Source organism: Mustelus asterias, unplaced genomic scaffold (assembly GCF_964213995.1).
Source record: "Mustelus asterias unplaced genomic scaffold, sMusAst1.hap1.1 HAP1_SCAFFOLD_113, whole genome shotgun sequence".
Taxonomy (NCBI): domain Eukaryota; kingdom Metazoa; phylum Chordata; class Chondrichthyes; order Carcharhiniformes; family Triakidae; genus Mustelus; species Mustelus asterias.
In genome coordinates this window covers 1,042,970-1,062,184 of record NW_027590154.1, presented here as the reverse complement: position 1 = coordinate 1,062,184, position 19,215 = coordinate 1,042,970, and the positions used below count along the sequence as shown (strand labels likewise).

At 44.0% G+C, this 19,215-nt stretch overlaps 3 non-coding genes across 3 annotated transcripts; 1 reads left to right on the top strand and 2 right to left on the bottom strand.

The window, feature by feature from the left end:
- Positions 1-7,925: 7,925 nt before the first annotated feature.
- trnar-acg (transfer RNA arginine (anticodon ACG)) lies at positions 7,926-7,998 on the top strand. Its single transcript has one exon. It is a non-coding gene; the product is annotated as a tRNA-Arg (tRNA).
- A 3,860-nt stretch (positions 7,999-11,858) lies between these two features.
- On the bottom strand, positions 11,859-11,931 carry trnav-aac (transfer RNA valine (anticodon AAC)). The gene has a single exon. It is a non-coding gene; the product is annotated as a tRNA-Val (tRNA).
- A 6,779-nt stretch (positions 11,932-18,710) lies between these two features.
- On the bottom strand, positions 18,711-18,792 carry trnal-uag (transfer RNA leucine (anticodon UAG)). The gene has a single exon. It is a non-coding gene; the product is annotated as a tRNA-Leu (tRNA).
- Between the last annotated feature and the right edge of the window lie 423 nt (positions 18,793-19,215).

Below are 19,215 nucleotides of genomic sequence, written 5' to 3'. Positions count from 1 at the left end.
ATTGGGTAAACTGGGGTTGTTCTCACTGGAAAGACGGAGGATGAGTGGTGACCTAAAAGAGGTGTATAAAATTATGAAAGGCATAGATAGGGTGAACGGTGGGAAGCTTTTTCCCAGGTCGGTGGTGACGTTCACGAGGGGTCATAGGTTCAAGGTGAGGGGTGGGGGTGGGGGGGGAGGTTTAACACGGATATCAGAAGGAGGTATTTTACACAGAGGGTGGTGGGGGCCTGGAATGCGCTGCCGGGCAAGGTGGTGGAGGCGGACACACTGGGAACGTTTAAGACTTATCTAGATAGCCACATGAACGGAGTGGGAATGGAGGGATACAAAAGAATGGTCTAGTTGGGACCAGGGAGCGGCGCGGGCTTGGGGGGCCGAAGGGCCTGTTCCTGTGCTGTATTGTTCTTTGTTCTTTGTTTGTTCTTTGACTCTATGACTATGTTTGAGTCGATCGGTTTGGGAATCTATCACTTAGTTTGCTTGTCTCTGTGTTGATTCTGTGCAGTATCCGAGGTTTCCATTGAACACGGAGTTGGAGTTATTCATGCATTATCATGGTTAGCAACGCAAACTAATAGGTGTCATAAATCTGCAGAATAATTTTGTGCTGTATTGTTCTTTGTTGTTCTTTGTAATTCTGGATTTATAACGAGGGACGTTAGAATTGATGTCACTGTCTGGGCATATATCTATATGGTTATATATCCTTATTCGTGTTGGTCTTTCCACGTGACCGTGTGTGTATCTGTTCTCCGCATGTCTGCTGGGTTTCCTCGGGTGCTGTGGTTTCCTCCAACAGACCAAAGATGTGCGGATTAGGTGGATTGGCCATGATAAATTGACCCCGAGTGTCAGGGAGATTATGTGTGCGGTTACGGGAATAGGGCCTCGGTGGAATTGTGGTCGGTACAGATTCGCTGGGCCGAATGACCTCCTTCTGTTCTGTAGGGGTTCTATGATTCTATGTTCTCTATAAGTGTCAGTCTTTTCAGGTTGCCGTGTGTGTACCTGTTTCCAATATGCGGCTGTCCACGGGAGAGCACTCTCTGATCACTTATGAAAGATCACAATCGCTTTCTAAAGGAAGCGTCTGTTCTGGTATCGCCAGTATACACACCGAGCTCCTCATTGACTGCTCAGAGCCGCGAATGTACCGAAACGGCTCAAGGTTTTTTACACTGCAGCGGGAATCTCAACCTGAAACAAAGCACTTTTCACTTGCCCATGAAAGATTTGAAGGTGACAGACAGCGCCGTGTATTACTGTGCACTGAGAGCCACAGTGAATGAGGCTCCCGCGGGCCTCATACAAAATCTGGCACAGATCGATAATCAATGATTCATTGTCAGGACAACACATGGGGTTAAAAATCAGAGAAATTTACTCATAGCGAACCTGACAATACAGCCCCCTCTGAGTGTTTTCCCTCACTGAGGTTACTGATTGTCACTGTTGGGAAATTTGACATGTTTTTACTCATATTACTATCACATCAAGTCCAATCGCTCCCCGATCCTTTCACACAACCCCTCAGATCTCCCAGGTGAACCATGTCATCAGACAGACCACACCTTTCAAAAGTGATCAAATATCAAAGGCAGACTCAGAGTTGTCACATGTTGAAGTTGCTGGGTTAAAATTATTGACTGTAACATGTGTACTTTATAAACAAAAACCCCCAGTTGCAAACAGTCGAGGTAACAATATTGGACGGATATTTTGCTGGAACTTAAAGTCCACAAATGCTGATGCGGTGAGTTATTTAATCAATTTCGGCTTTCACTCGAGGTGTCAGAACTGCTTTGCAGAAAGTTAATCAATTTTTATTTTGCTATCTACTGACGTGTAGGCTCGTTGGTCTAGGGGTATAATTCTCGCTTAGGGTACCTCGCCCCATTAGCATGCGAGAGGTCCTGGGTTCAAATCCCGGACGAGCCCCGTTTCGACCAAAATATTGTGTTCAAAAGGAGATATTTTGATTTGTTTAAGGTGCAAACGGCGGGATGGCTTTCTGCTGACTGGCTCCGAAAAAGAGTCAGAAAGGCCCAGAATTTTACAGCACGGATAGAGCCCACTGGGACACCCACATGGCAGGCGCGGACACCCATCATGTCTGCGCCTGCCACGTGACAGCTGGACGGGAAGCGTTAGTTCTGATTCTCGCTGCACAGATACTTCCAGAAATGCTGACATAACCCAGCATTTTCTGTTTTTATTTCAGATTTTGAAAGTCCGCAGTGTGCTGCATTATATTAGACTTTGGGCTGACAAGTGGCAAGTAACATTCGCACCACACAAATGCCAGACAATGTCCATCACCAATAAGAGAAAATCTAACCACCGCCTCTTGACAGTCAATAGTTTTTCCATCACTGAATCCCCCATTGTTAACATCCTTACGGTTACCATTGACCAGATACTCAATTGGACTCGGCACATAAACACAATGGCTACAAGAGCAGGTCAGAGGCCAGGAACACTGCGGCGAATAACTCACCTCCTGACTCCCCAGAGTCTGTCCACCATCGACAAGGCACAAGTCAGGAGCGTGATGGAATATTCCCACCTCGCCTGGATGGGTGCAGCTCCAACAACACACAAGAAGATTGACATCATCCAGGACAAAGCAGCCCGCTTGATTGGCACCACATCCACAAGCATTCAATTCCACCACAGCCGATGCTCAGTAGCAGCGATGTGTATAAGATACACAGTAGCAATTCATCAAAGATCCTTAGACAGCACCTTCGAAACCCATGACCACTTCCATCCAGAAGGAAAAGGGTAGTGGACACATGGGAACATCACCACCTGCAAGTTCTCCTCCAAGTCACTCACCATCCTGACTTGGAATTATATTGCCATTCCTTAGCATGGCCTTATTCTGTGGTGTACTCATTTTCTGAGTTAGTGCGTACCTCACCCTGAGGCCGTGAGCCGCAAAGTATTTTCTCATTTCTCATTTCTGTCATCTCTCCCTCAATGTCAACAAAACGGAGATTGTCAATGACTTCAGAAAGCGTAGAGTGGAACATGCCCCTCTCTCCATCAAAGGGGACGAAGTAGAAAGTGTCGAGAGCTTCAGGTTTTTAGGTCTCCAGATCACCACCAACCTGTCCTGGCCTCCCATGCCGACACTATAGTAAAGAAAGCCCATCAACGCCTCTACTTTCTCAGAAGACTTAGGAAATTTGGCAGGTCAGCTACGACTGTCACCAAGGTTTACAGGTGCACCATAGAAAACATTATTTCTAGTTGTATCACAGCTTGGTATGGCTCCTGCTCTGCCCAAGACCGCAATAAACTACAAAGGGCTGTGAATGTAGCCCAATCCGTCACTCAAACCAGCCTCCCATCCATTGATTCTGTCGACGCTTCCTGCTGCATCGGCAAAGCAGCCAGCATACTTAAGGATCCCACGCACCGCGGACATTCTCTCTTCCACCTTCTTCCTTCGAGAGAAAGATACAGAAGTCTGAGGTCACGTACTAGCCGACTCAAGAACAGCTTTTTCCCTGCTGCCATCATACTTTTGAATGGACATTACCTTGCATTAAGTTGATCTTTCTCTACACCCTAACAGTGAACGTAATACCACATTCTGCATTCTCCCGTTTCCTTCTCTATGAACAGTACGCTTTGTCTGTATAGCGCGCAAGATAAAATGCTTTTCATTGTATACTAATAGATTTGACAATAATAAATAAAACCAAATCAAATCGTTGCATTTCTCCTGACTTCCAGACTATTCCAGTTGTTACATTTCCTCCCTCCTGAGATTCAGTCGTTTCAAATTCCCACATTTTTCACCTTTTCCTGTTGTAATGAAAGGCCATGGACGTAAAGGATGAGCTTTGTTTCCCTGTCCACAAATTCTGCCTGAATTCCTAAGTTTCTGCAGCATCTTCCACCTTCGCTGCAGTTATCTGATCGGCTTTGAATGGGCAAGAGAGCATCTTTTGCTGGGCCTCTGACGGAAATCTTTGTCACTTCTTTGGACACGGGTGAGGTCCCTGAGGATTTGAGGATAGCGAATGTGGTCCCGTTGTTTAAGAAGGGTAGCAGGGATAACCCAGGAAATTATAGGCCGGTGAGCTTGACGTCCGTGGGAGGGACGTTTTTGGAGAGGATTCTTAGAGACAGGATGTATGTGCATTTAGAACGGAATAATCTCATTAGTGACAGACAACATCGTTTTGTAAGAGGGAGGTCGTGCCTTACAAATTTGGTGGAGTTTTTTGAGGAAGTGACAAAAACGGTTGATGTCGTCAATATGGATTTCAGTAAGGCATTTGACAAAGTCCCACATGGCAGGTTGGTTAAGAAGGTTAAGGCTCATGGGATACAAGGAGAAGTGGCTAGATGGGTGGAGAACTGGCTTGGCCATAGGAGACAGAGGGTAGTGGTCGAAGGGTCTTTTTCCGGCTGGAGGTCTGTGACCAGTGGTGTTCCGCAGGGCTCTGTACCTGGACCTCTGCTATTTGTGATATATATAAATGATTTGGAAGAAGGTGTAACTGGTGTAATCAGCAAGTTTGCGGATGACACGAAGATGGCTGGAATTGCGGATAGCAAAGAGCATTGTCGGGCAATACAGCAGGATATAGATAGGCTACAAAATTGGGCGGAGAGGTGGCAGATGGAATTTAATCCGGATAAATGCGAAGTGATGCATTTTGGAAGAAATAATGTAGGGAGGAGTTATACAATAAATGGCAGAGTCATCAGGAGTATAGAAACAAAGAGGGACCTAGGTGTGCAAGTCCACAAATCCTTGAAGGTGGCAACACAGGTGGAGAAGGTGGTGAAGAAGGCATATGATATGCTTGCCTTTATAGGACGGGGTATAGAGTATAAAAGCTGGAGTCTGATGATGCAGCTGTATAGAACGCTGGTTAGGCCACATTTGGAGTACTGCGTCCAGTTCTGGTCGCCGCACTACCAGAAGGACGTGGAGGCGTTAGAGAGAGTGCAGAGAAGGTTTACCAGGATGTTGCCTGGTATGGAGGGTCTTAGCTATGAGGAGAGATTGGGTAGACTGGGGTTGTTCTCCTTGGAAAGACGGAGAATGAGGGGAGATCTAATAGAGGTGTACAAGATTATGAAGGGTATAGATAGGGTGAACAGTGGGAAGCTTTTTCCCAGGTCGGAGGTGACGATCACGAGGGGTCACGGGCTCAAGCTGAGAGGGGCGAAGTATAACTCAGATATCAGAGGGACGTTTTTTACACAGAGGGTGGTGGGGGCCTGGAATGCGCTGCCAAATAGGGTGGTGGAGGCAGGCACGCTGACATCGTTTAAGACTTACCTGGATAGTCACATGAGCAGCCTGGGAATGGAGGGATACAAACGATTGGTCTAGTTGGACCAAGGAGCGGCACAGGCTTGGAGGGCCGAAGCGCCTGTTTCCTGTGCTGTACTGTTCTTTGTTCTTTGTTCTTTTCTTTCAATCAGTGGCTGCTTAGAGGCTTCTTGGTGTAGGGGTATGAATCGCATTTTGGTATGCCTTAACCACCGAGATCCCGAGTTGAAATCCGAGACTAGCCCTACTGTTTCTTCTTATCCCTGTTACATCAAAACATCGAAAGCAGGAGTAGGTCATTGGAACATCATCTACCATTCATTGTTGTCATGCCTGATAATCAAATTCAATACCCTGACCCACCATTTAGCCCCAAGAGCTATATTAAATTTCTCTTGAAATCATAGTGTTTGGCCTCAACTATTTTCTGTGGGAGTGAACTCTGAAGATTCACCACTCTCTGGCTGAAGGAAGTCTCTTCATCTCAGCCATTATCCTCAAACTATAATCCCTAGTTCTGGACTCCCACTAACGAGAACATTCTTTCTGAATCTATCCTGTTTCATCCGGTCTGAATGTTATAAGGTTCCATTAGAATCATAGAATCCCTGCAGTACAGAACGAGGCCAATTCGGCCCATCAAATCTGTACGGACCACAGTCCCATACAGGCCCCTCTCCTGTAACTCCATGCATTCACCGTGCTAATCCCCCTGACACGAGGGCCAATATAACACGGCCAATCAACATTAGCCGCACATCTTTGGACAATGGGAGGAAACCGGAACACCCGGAGGAAACCCATGCAGATACGGGGAGAATGTGCAAACTCCACACAGACAGTGACCCGATGCCAGATTTGAACCTCGGACCCTGGCGTTTTGAGGCAGCAGTGCTCACCAGTGTGCCACCCAAAACATATCTGCCCAGAAATAGCCAGGATTAGTTGGCAAGAAATGCATTTGCCAATGTTGGACACCTAAGTGTTAAAACAAGCCGCATCCCAGAAGGGACGCGAACACACTCTCCCTGGTTTAGGTAGCCAGTGCCTGACGCATTAGGTCACTGGAAATATAGGTGAGCTACTGCTGCAGCTTTAAAAAGCTGTATATCTCCATCCACATAGACTTTGACTAACCCCAGAATCGAAACCAGGTCCCTGGCATTGTGAGCCAGCAGAACTAACCACTGTGCCGCCCTCTCCCACGAAGATTTCATCAGATTTTATGAGCTAGATTTTGTTTTTTTTCTTTGCATTGCAGACTTTGGGATTGGTTCACATGGGGTTTCGTTTGAGAACCTGAGCACAAACCGTGAGGAATCTAACAGCACAACACACTCGCTCGAAAATAAATATATGATCAACAGGGTTGGCTATGTAACTTGACATTCATTTTATCTCCATTCACCTCTTCAGCTGGCCGCATGATTATGGGTTCAGAGAGCTGCCTGGATGTTTCTTTTTGTTCATGTGGGTGTCGCTGGCTAGATCAGCATGCACTGCCCATCAGTATTTAGCTTTGAGAAAGTAGTGCTGAGCTGTCTTCTTGAAACGTTGCATCAATTTGTACAGGTACACTTACAGTGCTGTTAGGGAGGGAATTCCACGAATTTGTCCCAATGACAGTGAAGGAACGGCGATATATTTCCAAATCAGAATGCTGAGGGACTTGAGGGTGGTGTTGGCTGTACCCGTTGGAGGGGGGCGGGGGGGGCGGGGGGAGCTGCCAGGTCGAAGCGGTCATGGGTTTGGAAGATGCTGTCTAAAGTGCCTTTGGTGGATTCCTGCATCATGCAGACAAGTGGTGAATATTCTATCGCATTCCTGACTTGTGCCACGTGGATCATGGAACATAGAACATAGAACAGTACAGCACAGAACAGGCCCTTCGGCCCACGATGTTGTGCCGAGCTTTAAGTGAAACCAAGATCAAACTATCCCACTCCCTATCATCCTGGTGTGCTCCATGTGCCCATCCAATAACCGCTTAAATGTTCCTAAAGTGTCTAACTCCACTATCACTGCAGGCACTCCAGTCCACACCCCAACCACTCTCTGCGTAAAGAACCTACCTCTGATATCCTTCCTATATCTCCCACCATGATGCCTATAGTTATGCCGATCGTGGACTGTTTTTTAGGAGTCAGGAGGTGAGTTACTCCCGCAGGATTCCCATCCTCTGCCCTGCTCTTTTAGCCACTGAATAAACTGATAACATGTGTGCTGAGTCAAAATAGGTGTTCTTTCCTGCTCAGTTTGTCGTGAATTTTCAGCACTTTTGTCTTTTCCTGAATGTATTTTGAGGCTCAAGTAAGAGCCAATGTCATATGATTGTAAGATACTATATTCAGGTAATATTCAATAGTGGAATCACTGGCGGGAGGGGTACGGTTTCGAGTCATGTTGTTGACGCTGGATTTGACGCTTTGGGAACCAGGGTTCGAATTCCAACACAGCAAGTTAACTCAATTCAAGGCAAAGTACAATTACTGTAAGTGAGTCGAGAAAAATTTAATGATGCAACATTTCCTCACTAAAACGAATATGTTTTGACCATGGCTCTGCCGATTTTGAAGCCTCGAACCGATATGTAAAACATTGCTGCACGGTGTTTGGTTGTGGGCCAGTGGCGCAATGGATAACGCGTCTGACTACGGATCAGAAGATTCCAGGTTCGACTCCTGGCTGGCTCGCTGTGATAGTTTAACGATAGTTCAAAAATTCCATATTCGTGTGGATGAAAAATGTGTTTTCACAAATTTTGGACCAATTCAGAGAAATGTTGACCAAATGCAGTCAGCTTCTCTGAAGAAATTTATCTTAGCTAATAATTTTTCAAAACAATGTTGACAATTTTAAGAAAGAAATTACTGATAAACTTCAATTAATTTTTTTTTAAAAATAGTTTCTTTAAATGACGAATTCTCGTTAAAGTATTTGGGAAAAATATGTTAGCAAGTTTAAGCTACCTTTTAAAAAGTTGGAAATTTCTCGAAAAATACGTGGAAACATTACATTTTTCAAAATGGTGAAAACATTTTCTAAAAGATTGATGAACTCTGCGGAAGAATTTCTTTTAAACATGTTTAATTTTAAGAAGCAAAATACACAGAAATGTTTTTTAAAAGTTGACAAATTTCAGTTAAATCAGATGGAGGAATTTCTTTGGAGTAAGTTTAGTTTTTAAAAGTTCAAATTAGCCAGAATTTTCTGGTTTGTGATGCTGGGATTGTTGTCTAATGGAGCGAAGGAGATTGAGGAGCGACTTAATCGAGGTGGACTAGATTAGGGCAAGTTTAGAGGGGGAGGGGCAAGTTTTAAGATATTGGGCAAGGCGGGGGCGAAGAAGATTTGGAAGCAACATTTTTTCCACAGCGAGTGCTCAGGACCTGGAACTCATTGCCTCCGAGAGTGTTGGATGCGGTCAATTTAGGTAATAGAAATTCTGAGGTGGACATGGACCTCCTGAGAAAGGAGATGCGTCTCCAGGAACATTCTAAGTCAGATAGATGGATCTCCTCGGTAACATTGAATCTGAAGATCAACCTGTAGCAAGACACCCCTCCCCGGCCCCGCCCCCACCAACTGTTGAGATGTTTGAAACATAGAAACCCTACAGTGCAGAAGGAGGCCATTCGGCCCATCGAGTCTGCACCGACCACAATCCCACCCAGGCCCTACCCCCACATATTTACCCTCAAATCCCGCTAATCTACGCATCTCAGGACTCTAAGGGGCAATTTTTAACCTTTTAAATTTTGTTGGAGTCTGAACGAGATGCGAATATGGGCTCGGTGTCAAAATCAAACTGTCCTGTCAGTGCGTCAAAAACAAAGGGTTCCTTATTTCAGAAAAAGCATTTGGGGGTGATGCCAGATCAATGATAACATGCCTTTAACATCGGGGTTCGACTAACGTTGAACAACCAACTGAAATCAAGCAATTTTCCCTTACCCGATATGAATCCATCATTAAAGAAGAAATAGCAGGCCATCTGGATAAGAATGGTTCGATTAAGCAGACGCAGCATGGATTCATGAGGGGAATGTCGTGCTTGAAGAACTTGTTGGATTTTTATGAAGATGTGACTCGTGCGGTTGACGGAGGGGAACTGGTGGATGCGGTGTTTTTGGATTTCCAAAAGGCGTTTGATAAGGTGCCTCACAAAAGGTTGCTGAAGAAGATTGGGTCACACGGAGTTGGGGATAGGGTGTTAGCGTGGATCGGGGATTGGCTATCCGACAGGAAGCAGGGAGTCGGAATAAATGGGTGCTTTTCTGGTTGGCGCATGGTAACTAGTGGCGTGCCGCAGGGATCGTTACTGGGGCCTCAACTATTTGCCATTTATATAGACGCTCTGGAGGAGGGGACTGAGTGTAGGGTAACAAAGTTTGCAGACGTCACAAAGGTAAGTGGAAAAGTGAATCGTGTGGAGGGCGTAGAAGGTCTGCAGAGAGATTTGGACAGGCTGAGTGAGTGGGCGAGGATCTGGCAGATGGAGTATAACGTTGACAAATGCGAGGTTATTCACTTTGGAGGAAATAATAGCAAATTGGATTATTATCGAAATGGAAAATATTACAACATGCTACTGTGCCGAGGGACCTGGGGGTCCTTGTGCCTGAGACGCAAAAACCCAGTCTGCAGGTGCAACAAGTGATCAAGAAGGCAAGTGGGATGTTGCCCTATATCGCAAGGGGGATAGAATATAAAAGCAGAGATGTCTTGCTGCGTCTGTACAGGGCATTGGTGAGGCCGCAGCTGGAATACTGTGTGCAGTATTGGTCCCCTTATTTGCGGAAGGATATATTGGCCTTGGAGGGAGTGCAGAGAAGGTTCACACGGTTGACACCAGATGAGGGGTGTTGATTATGAGGAGAGATTGAGCAGATTGGGTTTGTACTCGTTGGAATTTAGAAGGCTGAGGGGGGATCTTATAGAGGCCTATAAGATAATGAAGGGGCTGGACAGGGTAGAGGTGGAGAGATTCTTTCCACTTAGAAAGGAAACTAGAACTAGAGGGCACAGCCTCAAAATAAAGGGGGGTCAGTTTAGGACAGAGTTGAGGAGGAACTTCTTCTCTCAGAGGGTGGTGAATCTCAGGAATTCTCTGCCCACTGAAGTGGTGGAGGCTACCTCGTTGAATATGTTTAAATCACGGATAGATGGGTTCCTGATCGGTAAGAGAATTAGGGATTATGGGGATCAGGCGGGTAAGTGGAATTGATCCATTTCACGTCAGCCATGATCTTATTGAATGGCGGGGCAGGCTCGAGGGGCGAGATGGCCTACTCCTGCTCCTATTTTTTATGTTCTTCTGAGAAAGCTTAATGAACGTTTCTGCCTTGGTTCGATCTGGGGATTTTTGGAGTGTTATGCGAACCTGATAACCACTGCACGAAAGCAACAGCTTAAAAGGCACTGGAGCAAATCTGCCTGTCTGCAATGTTCAACTACGCTGTGTTGCTGCAGTTTCCGATGGTTCGACTGAGAGCCCGTATGACTTAATTGAGGAAGATAACCGTTACTTTCAATCTGATTGTACGACTTATCCAGAAGATCAAAAAATAAAAGAGTTCGTCTCGCAAATATCTAAGGGAGCAATAATTTCTGCCCCTTCATTAATGCATCATTCTCATCTTTCATCGAATAGTCTCAATCAATTGTACTAAGTAATTAAAGCAAATTATTGCGGATGAGAAAAGACCAAATGCTCCAAAATCTCCCAATATCTGTCAGCACCTGTAAGGAGTGAAACGGGTGGACGCTTCGAGTCCAGATGACACTTTATCAAAGCTCATTGTACAATTGTACTCAGTATTTGTTTCACTATTTAATATCAATGCATTATTTAACACGTATGTCTTCATTATTAATTGAATATCTCTGAAATTGAACATCACTGAATTGCAAACATAACTGACCAACAGAACGAATCGAATCACCGGCTAATACACTTCGCAATTTTGGGATTGATTATCGTCAGCATTTACATAAAGTCAACGACATTTAAACGGAGAAGAGTCCAGAATTATCTGTTCGCGACACTTGAGCCTTTTTTATTATGGACGTGAAACATTCAGGCGCATAAATTCCGGCCCTTTACATGAAAGTCCAGTAGATCCGCACTGAGTCTCGATTCCCTCATCGGTCTGAGGGGCGTGAAACATTCAGGCACCTAAATATTTTTTTAAAAGAATCTTCTGTGAAATGTGCGCCATTTCATCTAGTTCCCTTACAGTATCAGTTGTAACTTTCTTTTTGAGCACACACTGCTGTCATATATTTCAGATGGTGATTGGCCATATTAGTCTGCACCTATAAATCCATAAGGTTCTGTTTTAGACTGAGCGGGATGGGAATAAGTGCTCAGTGTCAACATCGAACTTTCCTGTCACTGCGTCAAAAAAGACGTTTCTTAATTCACAGAAAGTATTTGAGGGTGATGTCAGCGCAATCAAAACATGCCTTTAACATCGAGGCTCGGATAATGATGAGCAATGAGCTTAAATCAAGCAATTTTTCCTTACCCGACATGGTAAAGCTTAATGGATGTTCCTGCCCGGTTTCGAACCGGGGACTTTTCGCGTGTTAGGTGAACGTGATAACCACTACACTACAGAAACAGCTTGAAGGGCATTTCAGAAAATCTGCCTGGCTGCAATGTTGAATTACGCTGTGTTGCTGCAGGTTCCGATGGTGAGACTGAGAGCCCATGTCACGGAATTCAGGAAGATAACCGTTATTTCAATCTGATTGCACGACGTATCCCGAACATCAAAAGTTAAAAGCGTTCGTCTCGCAAATATCTAAGGGAGCAATGATTTCTGCCCATTCATTAATGCATCATTTTTATCATTCTTCGAATAATCTCAATCAATTGTACTCAGTAAAGAAGCAAATGATTGCGGATTCTGGAATCGTAAACGAAAAGGGAAAATTCTGGCAAGTCTCACAAGGACTGGCAGCATCTATAAGGAGTGAAAAGAGCTGACGTTTCGAGTCGAGCTGACATTTTGTCAAAGCTCATCAATTGTACGCAATATTTGTTTCAATATTTAGTACCAATGCATTATTTGACACATATGTCTTCATTTCTGGAATTGAACATCACTGAATTGCAAACATAACTGACCAACAAAATGAATCGAGTCCCGAGTAATGCAGATCGCAATTTTAAGATTGAAAATAGTCAGCTTTTTAAAAAAAAAGTCAACTACATTTAAATGGAGGAGAATCAAGAATTATCTGTTCGTGACACTTGAGCCTTTTTATTATGGGTGTGAAACATTCAGGTGCATAAATTCCGGCCCTTTTCAGGAAAGTCCAGTCGATCCGCACTGAGTCTCGATTCCCTTATCTGTCTGAGTGGCTTTTCCTGTTTCTCAGTGATGAAAAACGATTTTAAAAAAAGATTCTTCTGTGAAATGTGCGCCATTTCCTCTAGTTCACTTACAGTATCACTTGTATCTGTCTTTTTGAGCACACGCTACTATCAGATATTTCAGATGGTGATTAATCATATTAGTCTGCACCTCTAAACCCATTCAATTCTGTTGTAGTCTGAACGAGATGCGAATGCGTGCTCGGTGTCAAAATCGAATATTCCTGTCAGTGCGTCAAAAAAAAATCGTTTCTTATTTCACAGAAAGCATTTGAGGGTGATGTCAGAGCAATGATAACATGCCTTTAACATCGAGGTTCGGATAACGTTCAGCATCAAACTGAAATCAAGCAGTATTCCCTTACCCGACATGAGAAAGCTTAATGAATGTTTATCTCCGGTCTCGAATCGGGGAACTTTCCACGTGTTAGGCGAACGCGGCAACAACTACTACAGAAACAGCTTGAAGCACGATAGAGCAAATCTGCCTGTCTGCAATGTTCAACTACGCTGTGTTGCTCCAGGTTTCGATGGTGAGACTGAGAACCCATGTCACTGAATTCAGGAAGATAACGGTTACTTTCAATCTGATTGTACGACTTATGCCGAACATCAGCATTTGAAATCGTTCGTTTAGCAAATATCTAAGGGAGCAATGATTTCTATCCATTCATTAATGCATCATTTTCATCTTTTTCGAATAATCTCAACCAATTGTACTCAGTAATAAAAGCAAATTACTGCGGATGAGAAAAGAGAAAATGCTGCAAAATCTCACAATGTCTGACAGCACCTGTAAGGAGCGAAAAGGGCGTGCGTTTCGAGTCCAGATGACACTTCATCAAAGCTCATTGTACAATTGTACTCAGTATTTGTTTCACTATTTAGTATCAAGGAATTATATAACACGTATGTCTTCATTATGAATTGAATATCTCTGAAATTGAACAAGACTGAATTGCAAACATAACTGACCAACAGAACGAATCGAATCACCGGGTAATACAGATCGCAATTTTGAGATTGACTATCGTCAGCTTTTAAACAAAGTCAACTACATTTAAATGGAGAAGAATCAAGAATTATCTGTTCGTGACACTTGAGCCATTTTAATTATGGGCGTGAAACATTCATGCGCATAAATTCCGGCCCTTTACAAGAAAGTCCTTTAGATTCGCACTGAGTCTCGATTCCCTCACCTGTCTGAGTGGTTTTTCCTGTTTCGTAGTGATGAAAAACGATTTTTTAAAAAAGATTCTTCTGTGAAATGTGCGCCATTTCCTCTCGTTCACTTACAGTATCACTTGTATCTGTCTCTTTGAGCACACACGACTATCTGACATTTCAGACGGTGATCAACCGTATTAGTCTGCACCTATAAACCCATTAAATTCGGGTGTCGACTGAACGAGATGCGAATATGTGCTCGGTGTCAAAACCGAACTTTCCTGTCAGTGCGTCAAAGAAAAACCGTTTCTTATTTCACAGAAAGCATTTGAGGGTGCTGTCAGAGCAATGATAACATGCCTTTAAAATGGAGGTCCGGATAATGTTGCGCAACAAACCGAAATCAAGCAACTTTCCTGACACGAGAAAGCGTAATGCATGTTTCCGCTTGGCTTCGAATCGGGGACCTTCGTGTTAGGTCAACGTGATCATCACTACGCTACAGAAACCGCTTGAAACGCGGTTGAGCAAATCTGCCTGTCTGCAATGTTGAACTGCGCTGTTGTGCTGCACGTTCAAATGGTTAGACTGAGAGCCCCGTCTCCTCCCCCGCCCCCCCCCCCCCCCATTCACCCTCGCAACCTCCCTCCCCCACCCACCCCCCAACAATGTGTCTTGTTTCAGGAAGATAACCGCTGTTTTCAATCTGATTGCTCAATTTATCTTGAACTTCAAAACTTAGAAGCGTTCGTCCGGCAAATATCTGAGGGAGCAATGATTTCTGCTCATTCATTAATGCATCGCTCTCATCTTCCTTCGAATAATCTCAACCAATTGTACTCAGTAATAAAAACAATTTACCGTGGATGCTAGAATCTGAAACCAACAGAGAAAGTGCTGGAAAATCTCAAAATGTCTGGCAGCATGTGTAAGAAGTGAAAAGGGCTGACGTTTCGGTTTCAGATAGCATTCGTGAAACTCATTTTACAATTTTACTCAGTATTTGTTTTAATATTTAGTATCAATGTATTATTTAATACATATGTCCTCATTATGAATTGAATATCTCTGAAATTAAATTTCACTGAATTGCAAACATAACTGACCAACAGAAGGAAGCGAGTCACTGGGTAATGGAGATCGTAATTTTGACATTGATCATAGTCTGCTGTTAAACAAAATCAACTCCATTTAAATGGAAGAGATTGAAAAGACATCTGTTAGTTGCACTTAAGCCTTTTAATTGTGGGCGTAAAACATTCATGCGCATAAATGTTGGCCATCTTTAGGAAAGTCCAATAGATCCGCACTGAGTCTCGATTTCCTCATCTGGCTGAGTGCTGTTTCCTATTTCCTTGTTATGAAGAACGATTTCCAAAAAAAAAAATGTTGTAGGAAATGTGCGCCTTTTCCTCACTTGTGTCTGTCTTTTTGAGCGCACAGATGGTGATTAATTATGTTCGTCTGCACCTTTAAACCCATTAAATTCTGTTGTCGGCTGAAAGAGATGCTAATGTGTGCACACTGTCAAAATCGAAAATTTCCTGTCAGTGCGTCAAAGGAATCAGCATTTCTTATTTTACAGAAATCATTTGAGGCAGAGTTCAGAGCAAAGATAAGATGGCTGTAACATCGAGATTTGGTTGATGTTCAGCAACGATCTGAAATCATACAGATTTCCCTCACCCTACATGGGAAAGCTGATGAATGTTCTGCCCGGTTCTGAAGCGGTGATCTTTCACGTGTTGGGCCAATGTGATAACCACAACACGACAGAAACAAGAGAATGCGCCACGCCGCCAATTGGCCTGACTACAATGTTGAATTACATTGTGCTGCTGCAGGTTCTCATGGTCACATTGAGGGTCCATGTCAATTAATAGAAGAACAAATTCGTTACTTTCAACCTGATATCTCAACTTGTCTTGAACTTCAAAATTAAAAAGCGTTCGTCTGGCAAATGTCTCAGGCGGCAATGACTTCTGTTCAATCATTAATACATCATTCTCATCTTCCGTCAAATAATTTCAGAGTTATATCAAATAGTTGTAGTTATTCAACATTTAATTTCAATACGTTTATTTAACACAGATGTCATCATTCTGAATTGAATTTCTCTGAAATATACAACATTGTCTTGCAAACATGTCTGACCAACAAAAGAAATAGAGTCACTGGGTAATGCCCATGCCATGATGTTTATTTGAGATTGACCACATTCATCCTTTAAAGAAAATAAAATGTACTTGAATCCTCTTTATTCTGTGTGTGAAGTATTCTGGCGCCTAAATCTCGTCCATCTATCGGAAGTCCAGGAGGTCCGCACTGAATCTCGATTTCCACATTTGTCTGAGTGGTTTTAACTATTTATTTACTTTGAAGAGCAATTTTACAAAGGTGCTTCTGTGAAATGCGCCTATTTCCTCCAGTTCAGTTTCAATTGAAATTGTGTCTGTCTTTATGAGCACACAATACTATTCGATATATTTCAGATGGCGATTAACTACGTTCGCCTGCACCTATTAACCCATTAAAATCTGTTGTCGACTGAACGAAATGCTAATGTGCGCATGTTGTCAAAATAGAAACATTTATTTCCTGTCAATGCGCCAAAATATTCAGCATTGATTTTATTCCGTGATGTTCATTTGAGATTGACCACATCATGCAGACTTCGCTCATGCTTAATGACAACGATTCAACAGTGTTTTTGCCTGGTTTCGAACCGGGGACTTTTCGCGTGTGAGGCGAATGTGATAACAACTGCACTTCAGGAACAGCTGACAATGCCCACGTACAGTTTCACTTGTATCTGTCTTTTTGAGCACACACTACCATTAGACATGTTTCAGATGGTGATTAACTATGTTAGTCTGCACCTATTAACCCATTAAATTCTGTTGTAGACTGAACGAAATGCTAATGTGCGCATGCTGTCAAAATAGAAACATTTCTTTCCTGTCAGTGCGCGAAAATATTCAGCATTTATTTTACAGGAAGCATTTGAGACCGACGTCAAGCAAAAATAATATGTATCGAGATTCGGATAATGTTCAGCAACAAACTGAAATCATTCAGATTTCTCTCACCCGACATGAAAAACCTTAATATATTCTTCTGCCCGGTTTTGGACCGGGGTCCTTTACAAGCACAACACTACAGAAACAAATGACAGCATATCGCCCTCAATCGGCCTGACTACAATGCTCAACTCCACTGTGTTGCTGCAGGTTCGCGTGGTTAGATTGAGAACCCGTGCCACTTAATACATGAACACACTCGTTACTTTCAACCTGATGTATCAACTTATCTTGTACTTCCAAATTAAAAAGCGTTCCTCCAGCAAATGCCTCAAGGAACTCAATGAGTTAAAGCGCAATTGTTTTAGTTCAGAGTTCAGACGATGTTGGGCAATATCCGGCTCCAATGGTGGTTGGTTCATTCCTTTCCAGCAGGAGACACCCAATCAGCTCACAGCTCATTTAGCCTACATTTCATCCAATCAGCTCCGAGTGTCTTCATTCTCCTATTCATGACGTCAGAGGGAGGAGCAGGAACAATTTGAATCTGTTCTCAGAACAATGAACTGTACAAACGAATTTCAGAGAATAGGGAAGAGGAGTTGCAATGGACCATTTGCTCCTTCATTAGGGCCTGTTCCGCCATTCAGTAAAATCATTGTTGATCTCCCTCACATTAAGAAGTCCCGCAACGCTAGGTTAAAGTCCAATCAGTATACTTGGTCGCACGAGCTTTGGGAATACTGCTCCTTCATCAGGTGAGTGGAGAGTTGGGTTTAGAAACAGGGCATGGAAAGACACAGACTCAATTGCAAGATAATGGTTGAAATGCGAGTCTTAACAGGGAATCAAGTCTTTACAGGTACAGACAATGCGAGTGGAGAGGGGGATGATGATAGGTTAAAGCGGTGTGAATTGGCTCGAGCCAGGCCAGTTAGTAGGATTTTGCAAGCCCAGGCCAAATGGTGGGGGTTACAAGACGTGTGACATGAACCCAAGGTCCCGGTTGAGGCCGTTCCCGTGTATGGAATTTGGCTATCAGTTTCTGCTCAGCGATTCTGCGTTGTCGTGCGTCTTGAAGGCCGCCTTGGAGAACGCTTACCCGTAGATCGGTGGTTGAATGACCTTGACTGTTTAAGCGTTCCCTGACAGGGAGGGAATACTCTTACCGGGTGATTGTCGAGCAGTGTCCATTCATCTGTTGTCGTAGCGTCTGCATAGTCTCGGCGATGTACCATGCATCGGGGTATCCTTTCCTGCAGCGTATGAGGTAGACAACGTTGGCCGAGTTGCATGTGTTTGGATCGTTTAGCTGGTGGGTTCTGTTCTCACGTGTGCTGATGGCATCCGTGTCGATGATGCAACACATCTTACAGAGGTTGCCCTGGCAGGGTTGTGTGGTGTCCTGGTCGCTGTTCTCTTGAAGGCTGTGTAGTTTTCTGCGAACAATGGTCTCTTTGAGGTTGCGCTGTTTTTTGAAGGCAAGTTGTGGGGGCGTGGAGATGGCCTTCGCGTGATATTCGTCTTCATCGATTGTACGCTGAAGGCTGCGAAGAAGATGTCATATCTTCTCCACTCCGAAGAAGATGTCTTGGCTTCTGCACTCTGGGGACGTACTGGAGGAGGAGGACACTCTGAGGGCTGTGTCCCGTACTTGTCTTCTGAGGAGGTCGGTGCGCTTTTTTGCTGTGGCGGGTCGGAACTGTCCATCCATGAGTCAAGCGCAATATCCTGTTCTTACAAGTCCGTCTGTCAAAAACGACAGCGCTCAGACTCCTTCATTCAACCCGAGCTGTTGAACCTCAGCTCCAAGGACAAAAACTTGCATCCACTCTGGCAGCGGTGGGATTCGAACCCACGCCTCGAGAGAGACTGGAGCCTAAATCCAGCGCCTTAGACCGCTCGGACACGCTACCACACGGGCACTATTGATAATCATGTCATTTCATTGCATTAATACTGAAATATATCAGAATCCGTGGAGTTGGGATGGGCCCTGACTAAATCGTAACCGAATCAGGTGATCCTGAAATGTGCAGCAAACAAAAATCATCTCCAGTCAGAAACACAATGAGCTGCAGTGAAGGGCCGGCTCCATTTAAACTGTCCTTAACCTCGTCTGGCTCCCAGAAAGGACAATATGGCTTCCTGTTGAATTTGCCCAGGGTCTTCCCTTGAGAAAGGACAGGACACAAGGCGAGACTGAGATTTGTGCGTTCTGCCTGGAAATAACTGATATTTATTTTCACGGATTGGAGTAGAGCAATAAATCTTCATTTCTTGACCTGCAATCAAAACAGCAGTGAAAGTTTCAAACTCTAACCAGCAGACCAACAGAT